The 16309-nt window shown below is 42.8% G+C and overlaps 1 protein-coding gene across 1 annotated transcript in view; it reads left to right on the plus strand.

The window, feature by feature from the left end:
• The window catches only part of LOC109899150 (RNA binding fox-1 homolog 3), a 745488-nt gene that overhangs the window by 394825 nt on the left and 334354 nt on the right, over positions 1–16309 (plus strand). The window lies entirely within an intron of this gene.

Raw genomic sequence — 16309 nt, forward strand, 5'->3', positions numbered from 1 at the left:
AGAGTTTGGAGTATTGTCATCCATTGTCCAACTGCTGCATTTTTTAAAATTGTTTTTAAAACCTTTTAACAATTTTGATGACCGTTGCTACTCTTACTAGCCCGTGAAATAGAGTTCAGCTCAGAAGGATGCAGGCATCACTAGCCCAGCAGATTAGATACATACCAAGTATTATATAGTCGAAAACACACATAAAATACATATTTGCGCACATACGTGCAAACACATACTCTACTGAGCTGTATTGGATACATTCACACAGACTCTCACACAAACATTGACACCCTCACACACAATGTAGGCTATACACACATACACACACACGTGCACATGCACACACACACGCACACACACACACATACACTCATACACCCATACAAACAGACACTTACTCACTCAACCTGTTCCATCCCATCACCCTGTGGGACTCATTACATTATCATATTACACTCTTTTCTCTCTACCTCATCTATTCTTCCTCCATCCCGCCACTCCTTTTTCCAATCCAGGTGTTTACAGCAGCCACATCTGCTCTCTGCATTATTCCAGAGGTTAATCTTTGCTGATGCCTACACATCCATCACACACACACACACACGCATGCACAGGCACACCCACGTACACATACACACACCTACTCTCTTTCTGTCTCATCGCTTATTTCAATTACAACCCTGCCTCCTCCATTCATGTACAGTACAGACTAAAAACAAATGGTTCTATATAGGTCCGTGCAGATCCCTTTTGGGGGGCATGTGGTCAAGAAAAAAGCCCCCCCCCCCCTCTGAGTAAAGTATTAGTTGTTAACCTATTTGAACCAGAATGCTGCACTTATTAACAATGACCAACACAATTCCAGTCAAAATAGAAGATTGTAAGAAATACTGTAGTCTACCACGACTAAATTCAACCAACTCCATTTGTTGCCATGTGTCCACATGCGAACATTCACACACTGTCGCTGAGTAAACGTAGCCTGTCATTACAGCCAGAAACTATGATTCATTTTCAAAACACAAGATAGGCTACAGCTGCATTTGGAGTGCAATGCCACTCATGTTAGCTGCCAATATCAACTAGGGATGTATCATGTCACTTCTCTGGATTCCAGAGCAAACAGGATCATACAGCCTACTTGTAGGAGAGGATGGAAAACATGTTGCGTATGCATCACCCCATCATGTTGGACGGCTTTGCCAGCAAGGTAGCAATATTCATCCACACAAATATTGTTACATATTCTGCCAAATGTATTACATCTTCATTCCATAATATTGAAGGCAGTGCGATGGTACAGCTGCTTATCTTTGGACATGCACTGTTAAAAAAATGCAGTATTTTTTTTCAGTAAATTACTGGCAGCACAGTAAAAGTATATTGTCCTGCTAATAGCCCATAATGGGCTATTGTAATAGTACATGGTGTCCAGGTCAGGATAACCAAAACATTTATGTATTGAAGACTATTAGAAAGAATGTTGGTACTTATTTATTTTGATCCAAAGCCATGAACAAGCGAGTCACTCAGCTTTATGTAGGTCCCACTATATTGTCAAAAAAACGAAAGAGAGCGATTGTAATTTGAATAAAGGCCAAAATAATATTTGTAAAGGCCAAAACATTTATTTCAGTTTTTAATAAGGGCCAAAATATAGCCCTGCTAATAGCCATAATGGCGCTGTATAACGTGACCGTGTGTGTTTGAAAGAGATGCTAGTGAATAAATACAGTACTGTACAGTTTGTGCTTTTACATTTGGATAATAAAGCATTTAATGCATTTTGAAGATAAAAGCCACTTGCATTTGTTTATTAGTCTACGGTGCAGTCTGACAAGTAAACATGGGAAAGTGCCCAATTCCTTACATAATGTCAGGGAAATGACCGGACCAAGGTGCAGCGTGGTGAGCGTACATTTTCCTTTATTAAGAATGTCGGCAACAAAACAAGAAACACCAAAAACAAACATGAATCTTACTAGGGCTATACAGGCTAAGGCTAGGCTAGGGCTAGGCCAGGGCTATACACTAACAAAGTCAACTACCCACAACTAAGGTGGAAAATCAGGCTGCCTAAGTATTTTTTATTTATTTTTATTTTTTACCTTTATTTAACTAGGCAAGCCAGTTAAGAACAAATTCTTATTTTCAATGACGGCCTAGGAACAGTGGGTTAACTGCCTGTTCAGGGGCAGAACGACAGATTTGTACCTTGTCAGCTCGGGGATTCGAACTTGCAACCTTTCGGTTACTAGTCCAACGCTCTAACCACTAGGCTACCCTGCCGCCCCATATGATTCCCAGTCAGAGACAACGATAGACAGCTGTCCCTGATTGAAAACCACACCCGGCCAAAACATTGAAACAGAAAACAAAGAAATAAAGAAACTAGAATGCCCACCCTAGTCACACCACGGCCAAACCAAAATAGAGAATAAAAGCCTCTATGGCCAGGGCATGACACATAAGGGATAGCAGGACATGTCCAGACTTTCTCTGTGACCTCAAGTACTCATTAACTCTGTCTATAATGCTTTTTCAGGTTGCATCAGTCATGGACAAAAACTGAGACACAGTATTAATGATGAACACCCGGAGGTTCACTGGTAAGCCACATTTGCCTCGGGATACATCCCAGTTGGTATTCAAATGTTATTAGTTGCATGTGCCGAATAGAACAGTTGTAGACCTTACAGTGAAATGCTGGTATGTTGACTGTCAGAGATGGAGTTCCAGAGATCACGGGTGTGCCTGGCATGGACTGTGACTCCATCTCGTTCCTCCCCCTCTTCAACACATCATTCTCCGCCTGACTCTCCTCCAATACCGCCTGGCTCTGGACAAATGCATCAGCTGTCGCCCATATCTCTGCCCTCCATTAATGTTCCTCTTTCTGCTGGTCTGCCGTCAATGACGTCAATGATCTCGGTCTACAAAGTTTGAATCTGATCCATGTACACCTTCATCAGATGAGCAGAATGGTACAGCCCTGAGCCCCCATCGATTACAGTGGCCTATGATGGAAACGGTAGATCAATTAAGAATTAACACACAAATGCTGCGTACCCATTTTAAGAATCGAGCAAAACGAACAGCTTTCTTGGCAACCATGTGTTTTTTCGGTGAGGCCCCTTGTCCAGCCCATTGTCCACTGATCTCCACGGATGGTTGTCGGCATGGTTGTATGCTCTGAAAAAAAACACATTCATGTTTTTAGTACACAATAATTGTTTTTATTTTTATTAAAACCTTTATTTAATTATCGATTGTATTACACAGTATGCCTACACATAGGCTGTATAATTTTTTTTAAAGAAAATGCACTGAAACCAAAATAAGTATAGTTTTGGTCATCCTCTCAGCTCAGGCTCATTTTCAAGTCCTCTCGTGGTGGTCCTAACCCTGGAACAGGTAGCACCATCATTTTCATCAAGCCAGCCTCTTTCTATGTCCATTTCATCTGTTCTCTTTAGTAGCAATGTCTTTTTTTAAATAAACAGCTCGTTTTTGAATGGTAACTGTTTCTAGTTATTTTATTTACGAAAGCATAAAGATGTTGATGAAGAAATACTATACTGCTGTTTTGAAATGTAGAAATGTAACACTTCAGAATATTTAATCATCGAATACATTGCAGGTAGGGGGGATGTTCACACCTTTTCAAATGCCACCAGCTGTCCTTCACTACTCTAAACAAAAACACACCATCTTGTTTACATCTTGTTTACATTTTTTGTTGTAACCACAATGTCACAAATATTTTGTATCTACCTTTCCAATTACTTTTAGAGTTTGGAATTCATTTAACTAATATTATGATGTTTCTATTCTAAGAACAGGTGTTCATTCAGTGTTCATTTAGTTTTTTTAAGACTGGAGAATTTGCTGTGTACACACGACGCTTCATCCATTTCATTTATTCATGGTTCATTTACATGTTTCCACCTATGCATCCCCAGGGAACGTATGTAGATGGGTTTGGGGGGCCCTAGAACTGTTCTCTCCAACACACGCACAGATGTACAAGCACACACACACACACACACAGATGTACAAGCACACACACACACACACAGATGTACAAGCACACACACACACACACACAGATGTACAAGCACACACACACACACACACAGATGTACAAGCACACACACACACACACACACACACATACTGCTAAGTTAGGGTGTTCCTCGGCCAAGACATAAAGAGCACATAACACACACTCATCCATATTACCATATAGTACAGTATATGAAAATCATTAACATTTTATGGGAAGTTGAATCAGAATATTACATGCCATGGAATATTGGAATGGCTTTTCTGCATGTCTTCAGAAAGTGAAGTTTGTGAGTCGTGAAGTAGCAGTAAATGAGAGCTGTTTTCTGAGAAAGCGGCCACCTCCCTCTCTCAGCTATAAGTACTAGTACAGAAGAGAGGGGAGGAGAGGAGAGAGGGTGGTAGAGGAGAGGAGAGAGGGTGGTAGAGGGGAGGAGAGGAGAGAGCGTGGTAGAGGGGAGGAGAGGAGAGAGGGTGGTAGAGGGGAGGAGAGAGGGTGGTAGAGGGGAGGAGAGAGGGTGGTAGAGGGGAGGGGAGGAGATAGGGTGGTAGAGGGGAGGGGAGGAGAGAGGGTGGTAGAGGAAAAGAGAGGAGAGAGGGGAGTAGAGGAGAAGAGAGGAGAGAGGGGAGGAGAGGAGAGAGGAGAGGAGAGAGGGTGGAAGAGGGGAGGAGAGGATAGAAGAAAGGGTGGTAGAGGGGAGGAGAGAGGGTGGTAGAGGGGAGGAGAGGAGAGAAGAGAAGAAAGGGTGGTAGAGGGGAGGAGAAGAGAGAAGAGGAGAGGCAGTGAGATCACTCAAGATTGACTTCGAAATTGGACCTCTGTCCATGTCCTGAGGATGTCGGCAAATACCTTCAAAACCAGCAACTAGGGCAAGGGGGGTAAAGGTACGGCCCATGGGCCATATCCGGCCCGCCGGGCACTTCAATCCACCTGCGAGTCATAAAAATAAGAAGAAGAAGAAGAAATTCATTTTTTAAAATTCCCTTTTCCTCCCCAATTTCATGGTATCCAATTGTCCCATCGCTGCAACTCCCGTACGGACTCGGGAGAGGCAAAGGTCGAGAGCCATGCATCCTCCGAAACACGACCCAGGCAAGCCCCACTGCTTCTTGACACAATGCCTGCTTAACCCGGAAGCCAGCCACAATGTGTCAGAGGAAACACCATTCACCTGGCGACCGTGTCAGCGTACATGCGTCCGGTCCGCCACAGGAGTCGCTAAAGCGAGATGGGACAAGAAATCTCAGCCTTCCAAACCCTCTCCTAACCCAGACGATGCTGGGCCAATTGTGCACTGCCTCATGGGTTACACAGCTGTGCATAAAGTGTAATATTGGAATGCAAACTCAAAATGTTATACATTTCAACTCTATATCTGGCATTGGTACAGGTGTCTTCTTCTTTTTAAACCTGGAGCCTGGTGCATGGTTCACAATGACTGATCGTCATCAGTTCCATGATTAGGCCCATAACCATGTGTGTGAGGTATACTTTTGTTTCAAAATAGATTTGTTTAAGACTACCAAGAAACACAGCCCACTACATAAATTAAGTGGGAATAGGAGTCAGCACTGAGGGAAGAGTGTGTGTTTGTGAGTGTACAGACACACGTGGATGCACAGTATGTTCATAGCTCCAGCACCCCCTGAAAAAAATAACAATAGTAGTTCACTGGGCCTTTAACAGTCCTGTGTTAGAAGACAGTTACAGCCGACTGTAGCGAGATCAACCCACTCACCACCCAGCATCCTCTAAATTCATTACAGAATATCCCTCCACATGTCCCAACCCATCCTCCCTTCTCAGTCAGTGAAGTTCTCATCTCCCTGTCATAAACCTGCAACGCTTGCTCCTCAAATTCACTACAAAACAAAGACACACTGGGACAAATAATGACTTCCTGTCCACGGAAATAACACCCCCCCCCCCACACACACACACACACACACGCACGCTTCCAGATGGATGATAGATTTTTAAAGCTTTACATCCTTGTTACATTTTACTGCTTCTCATATTTTCTTAAATCAACACAAATAAACAATGCTGTTGTTTGTAACTATTCATGCTTTGGGTTTGTGTGTGTGTGTGTGTGTGTGTGTGTGTGTGTGTGTGTGTGTGTGTGTGTGTTTGCCAATGTTTTTTACTTTATTTTACCAGTGCATTTTATTTTGGAGGCTTTAATGTTAGTTTGCTTTTCATTTTTACTTTCCTCCCATCAGCGATCTTCCTCCATTATTCCCTCTGCTTTTATTAGAGCAGCACTTTTATTAGAGCAGCACTTTTATTAGAGCAGCGCTTCCTTCCTTCCTTTCCACATTTCTTCCTTCCTTCTCTCTCTTTCTTTCATTCCTTCCTACCTTCTCTCTTTCTCTTGCTCTCTCTCTCTCTCTCCGTCTTTCCTTCACTCACTCTCTCTCTCTCTCCTACTCTTTCTCTTCCTCCTTCTCACTGCTCCAATTTTATCCTGGGGGCCATATAATTTATCCTTCCCTTTTCAACTCTCTATCCTTCTTCTCTCTCTACCCTGTCCCAGCCCAGCCTCAGACTGTGTATCATCTAGTGTTATGCATTAGTGGGTCTGTGCGCTGGCATTTGGGATCTCTCATTAACATTTGCTACATGTGGTTTAGTGAAGGTGGCAGGGACAACAGTCCGCACCATACCATTATTCCTCTCCCTCCCTCATAACTTGTGCCATCCCTCCCTCCTTCCCTCCTCACTCCATAGCTCCCTCACTCCCTTCTTTCTGTCCTGGAACGGTAGTTAGGAAAATAGCACAAGGAAAAAAGAGAAGATCCGTTGTCGCCTAAGTCAATACATTGCATTCAATGTGGAAGCCAGCCGCACCAATTTGTCGGTGGAAACATTGTACACCTGGTAACTGTGTCAGCGTGCACTGAGCCCGGCCCGCCACAGAATTATTGAATATTTGGTGTTTTATATCACTTGCACTTCTGGAGTCCTTAACAAAGGCTTCCAAACTGGTAGCGACTACAGCGCAAAACAGACGAAAAGGACATGGCAAAATGCTCTACCGTTAAAAGTAATGATGGGACGATTGATACTGGAGCTCCGATGCGGTTTTGAATGTGCAACTGAAAAAAACATGATGTGATCAATGACGTCCAAAGCTTCGTTTGTAGCGGGATCACACTGATTTCGCTGTGATTCTGGTTCTTTCTTCATTTTCAAGTTAATTTCAAAGATAGACTTCGTACTTAGGCCAACAATGTAGTTAGGATTTTTTCATGTATTATCACTTGAACTGAAACTCAGCAGGTATAGTTGGTGACCATAGAACTCTCACAGATGACATTGAATGTGCGGGTTGAATCCTAATGAAGGCATGTTATTATTTTTTAAATTGCTATACGTGACACCACACCGTTGGTCAAACACATTGTTTTATTTTGTATACTATAAGCTCCGAAATGATGCCATAGATTCACAGTTTTTGACAGCAAAAAAAAGGGATTCAAAGGAAAGCAAGATGTAAGGCGCAAACCTGTAATTGTAGATTAACCGTTGCACCACAGAGATTATAAATATTGTGGAACAAAGGTATATACACAGTGCATTCGGAAAGTATTCAGACCCCTTGACTTTTCCCACATTTTGTTATGTTATAGAGCCTTATTCTAAAATGGATTTAAAAAATGAATAATCCTCAGCTTTCTACACAAAATAGCCCATGAAGACAAAGCAAAAACAGGTTTTAGATTTTTCTTGCTAATTTATTAAAAATGTAAAACAGAAATATCATATTTACATAACTATTCAGACCCTTTGCTATGCGACTAGAAATTGAACTCAGGTGCGTCCTGTTTCCATTGATGATCCTTGAGATGTTTATACAACTTGATTGGAGTCCACATGTGGTAAATTCAATTGATTGGACATGATTTGGAAAGGCACACATCTGTTTATATAAGGTCTCACAGTTGACAGTGGATATCAGCGCAAAAACCAAGCTAGAGCTCCAAGACAGGATTGTGTCGAGGCACAGATCTGGGGAAGGGTACCAAAACATTTCTGCAGCATTAAAGGTCCCCAAGAACACAGTGGCCTCCATCGTTCTTAAATGGAAGATGTTTGGAACCAACAAGACTCTTCCTAGAGCTGGCTGCCTGGCAAAACTGAGCAATCGGGGGAAAGGGCCTTTGTCAGGGAGGTGAACAAGAACCTGATGTTCACTCTGACAGAGCTCTAGAGTTCCTTTGTTGAGATGGGAGAACCTTCCAGAAGGACAACCATTTCTGCAGCTCTCCAACAATCAGGCCTTTATGGTAGAGTGGATAGATGGATGCCACTCCTCAGTAAAAAGGCACATGACAGCGCTTGGAGTTTGTCAAAAGACACCTAAAGACTCTCAGGCCATGAGAAAGAAGATTCTTTGGTCTGCTGAAACCAAGATTGAATTCTTTGGCCTGAATGCCAAGCTTCACATCTGGAGGAATCCTGGCACCATCCTTACAGTGAAGCATGGTGGTGGCAGCATCATGCTGTTGGAATGTTTTTCAGCAGCAGGGACTGGAAGACTAGTCAGGATCAGGAGGAAGATGAAAGGAGTACAGAGAGATCCTTAATGAAAACCTGCTCCAGAGCTCTCAGGACCTCAGACTGGTGCGAAGGTTCACATTTCAACAGAACAATAACCCTAAGCACACAGCCAAGACAATGCAGGAGTGTCTTCGAGACAAGACTCTGAATGTCCTTGAGTGGCTCAGCCTGAGCCCGACTTGAACCCGATCGAACATCTCTGGAGAGACCTGAAAATAGCTGTGCAGCGATGCTCCCCATCCAACCTAACAGAGCTTGAGCGGATCTTCAGAGAAGAATGGGGAAAAACTCCCCAAATACTGTACATGTGTGCCAAGCTTGTAGGGTCATAAGCAAGAAGACTCAAGGCTGTAATCACTGCCAAAGGTGCTTCAATAAAGTACTGAGTAAAGGGCCTGAATACCTATGTAAATGTGATATTTCTGTTTTTTATTTGTAATACATTTACATGTCAAAACCAGTTTTTGCTTTGTCATTATGGGGCATTGTGTGTAGTTTGTTAGAATAAGGCTGTAACGGATGCTCTCGATGGTGCAGCTGTAGAAACTTTTGAGGATCTGAGGACCCATGCCAAATCCTTTAATTTGTTTCCTGATGGAGAATAGGCGTTGTCGTGCCCTCTTCACAACTGTCTTAGTGTGTTTGGACCATGAAAGTATGTTGGTGATGTGGACACCAAGGAACTTGAAGTTCTCACCTGCTCCACTGCAGTACCATCGATGAGAATGGGGGCATGCTCGGTCCTCCTTTTCCTGTAGTCCACAATAATCTCCTTTGTCTTGATCACATTGAGAGAGAGGTTGTTGTCCTGGCACCACACGGCCAGGTTTCTGACCTCCTCCCTATAGGATGTCTCATCGTTTTTGGTGAACAGGCTGTTGTGTCATCTGCAAATTTAAAGATGGTGTTGGAGTCGTGCCTGGCCATGCAGTCATGAGTAAACAGGGAGTACAGGAGGGGACTGAGCAAGCACCCCTAAGGGATGTTGAGGATCCGCATGGCGGATTAGTTGTTACCTACCCTTACCACCTGGGGGTGGCCCATCGGGAAGTCCAGGATCCAGTTGTTTAGTACCAGGTGTTTTGTACAAGGGTCCTTAGTTTAGTGATGAGCTTTGAGGGCACTATGGTGTTGAACGCTGAGCTGTAGTTAATGAATAACATTCTCACATGTTGGTATTACAGACTCAGTCAGGGACAGGTTGAAAATGTCAGTGTAGACACTTGCGAGTTGGTCAGCGCATACTCAGAGTACACGTCCTGGTAATCCATCTGTCCCTGAGGTCATGTGATTGTTGAGCTGTTTAAAGGACTTACTCACATTGGCTATGGAGAGCGTGATCACACAGTTATCCAGAACAGCTGATGCTCTCATGCATGCTTCAGTGTTGCTTGCCTCGAAGCGAGCATACAGTAGAGGTAATATAGCTCATCTGGTAGGCTCGTGTCACAGGGCAGCTCACGGCTGTGCTTCACTTTGTAGTTTAATAGTTTGCAAGCCCTGCCACATCCGACGAGCATTGGAGTCGTTATAGTACGAGCTTGTTTGATGGTTCGTCGGAGGGCATAGCGGGATATCTTATAAACTTCCAGGTTATACACCCACTCCTTGAAACGGAAGCTCTACCCTTTAGCTCAGTGTGGATGAAATTTGAAGTGTTTTAATGAGCAGGCTTTCTTTCATGATTTGTTTTATGTTGACTGGGGCAAGATTGAGCTTATCCCTGATGTGGAAACTGCCTAGAAATTCTTTCATGATGGTTTTTCCCAAATAGTAAACAAACATGCCCCATTCCGCAGGTTCAGGGTTAAAGGGCGGGATAATCCATAGTTTTCTTCTGAGCTGTCTTGTATTATTCACGACTGTAATCTAGCCCGGGCTAAAGCCAGGAAATCATGTTCTGATGCTGATTGGCTTATTTTTAAGTTACGAAACAAGTGTTATTTTCTTCTCAGGAAGGCCAAGTCTGAATATTTTATGTCTGTTACCACTGATAACCTGAATGACCCTAGAAAGTTTTGGAAGGCTATTAAGTCTATGTCTGGTAACAGTAATGTTAATAAATTACCGTCATGTGTTTTGAAGGACTCTGTTGCTATATATGACAAAAATGCTGAAATTTCAATGAGCACTTTGTATCATCTGGTAGGCTGTTTGATTCAGTGTCGTCTGTCTCTCTACAACCCTGCGTGGATGAACCAGTGAGAGCTGGTCAAACTTTTAGCTTTTTGCCATTCTCAGTGCAGATGGTACATAAAGCCCTGAAATCCTTAGATCAGAGAAAGCCTGCAGGTCCTGATCTTTTGGATCCCTGCTTTTTAAATCTGACAGCTGATTTCATAGCTGAACCACTTACATCTCTGTTCAATCTAACCCTGGAATATAATGAAATTCCAAAGATCTGGAAATTAGCATTTGTCCTACCACTTTTAAAAGGGGGAGATCCAACTCTAATTATAGGCCAATCTCAAAGCTGTCAACCCTGGTGAAAATACTTGAAACCCTTGAAAGTGAACAGCCCAAAGAGTTTTTATTTACTAACTATATTTTACCAATGTACCAATCGGGCTTCAGGAAGAAGCATAGCACAATTACAGCAGCCATGAAAGTTTTAAATGATATCACTGAAGCCATTGACAAAAACAGCACTGTGTCTCACTTTTTATTGATCTCTCTAAGGCTTTTGATACAGTTGATCATGCTACACTAAGGCAGCGATTGTCGAGTGTAGGTCTTTCGGAGCATGCAGTTGCATAGTTTGCTAACTATCTGTCTGATAGAACAATTTGATGGGCTTATGTCTGTTAAATTGTCTGTCTTGAATGGTGTGCCCCAAGGCTCTGTACTTGGTCCTCTCTTACTCACTATTTATATAAATGATTTAGACAAAAATATCCAAAATGCACAACTTCATATTTTATGCTGATGATACTGTTATTTACTGTTGTGCCTTCTTTTACAAACACTTTCTAGAACATGCAAACTGCTTTTTATACTGTTCAACATACCTTGTGTCAATTGAAGCTTATCCTCAATACTGACAAAACTAAACTAATGGTGTTTTCTAATGCAAGAAATAGACCTCTGAACCTTTCACCTATTACTACCTGTAAGGGCATGGAGATTGAGGTTGTAACCTCATAAATATCTTGTAATTTTAATTGATGACGGCCTCTTTTAAATTGCATATTCAACAACTTACAAAACAAATGAAGCTGAAATAGTTTTTTTAAATTTTAGGAATAAGGCCTGTTTTTCTTTTGAAGCCAGAAGGAGGCTAGTATCAGCTGCATTTATGCCTTTACTAGACTATGGGGATATTTTATGAATGCTTCCGCTCAGTGTTTGAGATCAATTGACACTTTTTACCATGGCACTTTGAGATTTATTTTAAACTGCAAAACCCTTACGCACCACTGCACTTTGTACACCAGGGTTGGCTGGCCTTCTCTAGTCACTCGTAGGCTCAGTCACTGGTATACTTCGATTTACAAAGCCATTTTGGGTTTACTACCTTTTTATTTGTGCATTTTTATTGTTCAGAAGTGTGGTGGGAACTCTCTTCGTTTGCTGGACTTTATCCTGCTAACTGTTCCAAATGTCCGAACTGAATTTGGTAAAAGGGCTTTTATGTACTCTGCGCCATCGTCTTGGAACACCTTACAAAATACTTTTAAACTGGAAGAACTTGTCCCGATTGGTGTTTTTAAATCACTGATGAAGGATTTTGAGGCTGATTCCCTGGCCTGTCAATGTTTTTAATTTGCTGTTTTATACTCTTGTGAATTCAATGGTTTTTACTAGATTACTTGTAGTTTCATGTTGTCTGTCAAAAAATGTTGTAATGATTTGGTGCTGCCTATCTTGGCCAGAGCGCTCTTGAAAAAAATATTTTAATCTCAATGAGCCCTTCCTGGTTAAATAAAGGTTAAATAAAATGCTGCATGTAATCCATGGCTTCTGGTATGTACATACAGTCACTGTTGGGACAACATCATTGATGCACATTGATGAAGCCAGTGACTATTTATTTTTTACCTTTATTTAACTAGGCAAGTCAGTTAAGAAGTATTTTTTCAATGACGGGCTAGGAACCGTGGGTTAACTGCCTTATTCTTGTGCAGAACGACAGATTTTTTTTACCTTGTCAGCTCAGGGATTCCATCTTGCAACCTTTCGGTTACTAGTACAACGCTCTAACCACTAGGTTACCTGCCGCACCTGATGTGGTGTACTCCTCAATGCCATCAGAAGAATCCCGGAACATATTCCAGTCTGTGCTAGCAAAACAATCCTGTAGTTTAGCATCTGCTTCATCTGACCACTTTCTTATTGACTGGTGCTTCCTGCTTTAGTTTTTGTTTGTAAGCAGGAATCAGGAGGATATAATTATGGTCAGATTTGCCAAATGAAGGGCGAGGGAGAGCTTTGTACGTGTCTCTGTGTGTGGAGTTGTAACGCTCGTTGTCGTAAGGAAGAGTAGACCAAAGCGCAGCGTGGAAAGTGTTCATGATCTTTATTGTCAAGAATCACTCAAACAAAAATAACGAAAGCGAACAGTTCCGTCAGGCACTGATACTAAACGGAAAACAACACCCCACAAAACCCAAACGGAAAATGACAACTTATATATCCCCAATCAGAGACAATGCTAGACAGCTGCCTCTGATTGGGAACCACACTAGGCAGAAACAACAAAGAAATAGACAACATAGAATGCCCACCCCAAATCACACCCTGACCTAACCAAATAGAGAAATACAACGGCTCTCTAAGGTCAGGGCGTGACAGGAGTAAGGATGGTCTAGAGTTTTTTCCCCTCTGGGTTGCACATTTAACATGCTGGTGGAAATGAGTTAAAATGGATATCAGTTTTCCTGCATTAGGGGTCAAAACCACCCGCCGGTGGTCACAGTTTTTGGAGCTCCAAAAACATGTTAAACTACTTTATTCTGTGGAATGGAATTACAGCACCATTCAAAATACATCAATTACTTCCCCACCCACAAACATTTTCCCACAATGCACCATAATTTACAGTAAAACATTTCAACAGTATGTTACTGTTGGTAATACCAAAAATTACAATATAAATGACAGTTTTTCATTACAGTGTAGAGACAAATGCCCCCTCCCCATCCTATATTTGAAAGATACAAATACAAAAAAAATATGCGAACCAGAACGAACCAGTTCCTCGTTAGTTGTTGCATCCCATAGTCTGCTGACAGATGCTATGATACCGGTTATATTACATGCGTCTTTCCACAAGTGTGTCTGTCTACGAGAGATTACAACCGAGGAATCCATTTCTTCTACATCTGGTCGAGTCAGTAGGTTCTCTGATCTTCCTCTTTGTGCGGTCATAGTGCCTCTTCTCATACCTAATCTCTCTCTCTCCCTTCCACTCCCTACCTCTCACCCTAACCCTCTCTCTCCATCCTTCCCCTCTCTCCCTCTCTCTCCATCCTTCTCCTCTCTCTCCCTCCTCCTCTCCCTTCCACTCCCTATCTCTCCCCCTAACCCTCTCTCTCCATCATTCTCCTCTCTCCCTCCTTCTCCTCTCTCTCCCTTCCACTCCCTATCTCTCCCCCTAACCCTCTCTCTCCATCCTTCTCCTCTCTCCCTCCTTCTCCTCTCTCTCCCTTCCACTCCCTATCTCTCCCCCTAACCCTCTCTCTCCCTCCTTCTCCTCTCTATCCCTTCCACTCCCGATATCTCCCCCTAACCCTCTCTCTCCATCCTTCTTCTCTCTCCCTCCTTCTCCTCTCTCTCCCTTCCACTCCCGATATCTCCCCCTAACCCTCCTTCTCCTCTCTCTTCCCCTCTCTTCTCTCTCAGTGCTGTGATGGTATGATGGTACACAGGAGGCTGTTATAATTTGATTGGAGTTATTACACTTGTTTTGATTAATCCAATTCTATTAAATTCTATTATATATATATACAGTACCAGTCAAAGTTTGGACATCCACAGAGTAAGTCTGGAGCTCTGTCAGAATGACCATCGGGTTCTTGGTCACCTCCCTGAACAAGGCCCTTCTCCCCCAATTGCTCGGTTTGGCCAGGTGGCCAGCTCCAGGAAAAGTCTTGGAAGAGTCTTCCATTTAAGAATTTATGGAGGCCATTGTGTCGTTGGTGACCTTCAATGCTGCAGACATGTTTTGGTACCCTTCCCCTTTGCCTCGACAGACAATTCCTTCGTCATCATGGGTTGGTTTTTGCTCTGACGTGCACTGTCAACTGTGAGAGATTATGAAGACAGGCTATTATAAAGGCTAATATGAATTTCCCACAGGTGGACTCCATGCACTCCATGCTCTCTATATCTATCTATATCTATATCTATGTTATAGGGACCAAAAATCTGAACTCTCTGTCTATGTCTAGTGATCAGTCTGGCAATGCAGCCCCATATTGGGTCAATGCCAACTTGAAACATGCCTACACTGACAGGCATACTAGGACAGAGAGAGAGAGAGAGCATGTCTACTATAGTATCTCTCCAACAAGTGCTCTCCCTCTCTCCCGCTCTCCTTCTATCTGTCGTTCTCTCTCTCTCACCCTCCCCTCTGCCTCTATCTCTTTCCCTCTCCCTCTCATTCACTTAATTACTCACTCTCTCTTTCCCTCTCCTTTACTCTCTCTCTCTCCCTCCCTCTGCATCTCTCAACCCCCCCCCCCCCCCCCCCCTCTCTCCTTAAGGGTTATATCTATGCATCAGATTTGCCGCTCCTCTCCTTGTCAGTAGAAACGTCCCTAGCTTCCATGCCTCCATGCATTTTTAATCTGAATAGGCCCCACTTGCTGCCATTACACTATGCTCATTATCATAATAAAGCACCAAGCTGAGAAATGTTTGCTCACTCAGACAGCATGTACTCCCTAGGGTCCACTACAGCTAATATGGTATTACACACTGGAGGTTTGTGTATGGCATAGCTGTTCCAAAAGTAAACTTGCAAGATTGTCATTTCTCCTCCTCTCTCCTTCCGTATGTTCAACTCCCTCTTCATCCCTCTCTTTTCTCTGGGCCCCCAGGCTCCTGTGGTTTTGTCCCCGTAGACTCATCTCTCTCTCTCTCTCTGTGGCTTGAGGATACAGATGTGTGTAATAAAGGTTCGATGTTGCAGTGGGTTGTCATATTTCATACTTTAATGATCCACTACACTCTTAGAACAAAAAGTGCCAAGTAGAACCATACAGGGTTCTTCAGTTTGTTCTCATAGGGGAACCCTTTTTGGTTCTGGGTTCTATCTAGAACCCTCTAAGTAGGTTTCTTCAAAGAACCCTATGTATATGGTTCTACCTAGAACTCTCTATGGAGGGTTCTGCCTAGAACCCTCTAAAAAGGGTTTCATCAAGAACCATTATAATATCTAACATTTCTTCCTAGAACCGTCTACGAAGGGTTCTACCAACAACCCTTTTATCTTTGTTGAGTTCTTCCTAGAACCGTTGATGAACAGTTCCACCAGCCTTACTAGCCTTTGAAATGTAATGATTTAAGACAATACAGGGTCAACTTATACCCTAACACAGGGGTGTCATGAATCTCCTGGTTTACAGGCCACAGCAGGACTGCAAGTCACATTATGCAAGCTTGCCAAGTGATATGTAATTTCTGTTGGAATCGAGCCAGAGTTGGGATATCCAACAAGTGAAAATGTTAATCTCCCACAATTTG

Source organism: Oncorhynchus kisutch, linkage group LG11 (assembly GCF_002021735.2).
Source record: "Oncorhynchus kisutch isolate 150728-3 linkage group LG11, Okis_V2, whole genome shotgun sequence".
Lineage (NCBI taxonomy): Eukaryota > Metazoa > Chordata > Actinopteri > Salmoniformes > Salmonidae > Oncorhynchus > Oncorhynchus kisutch.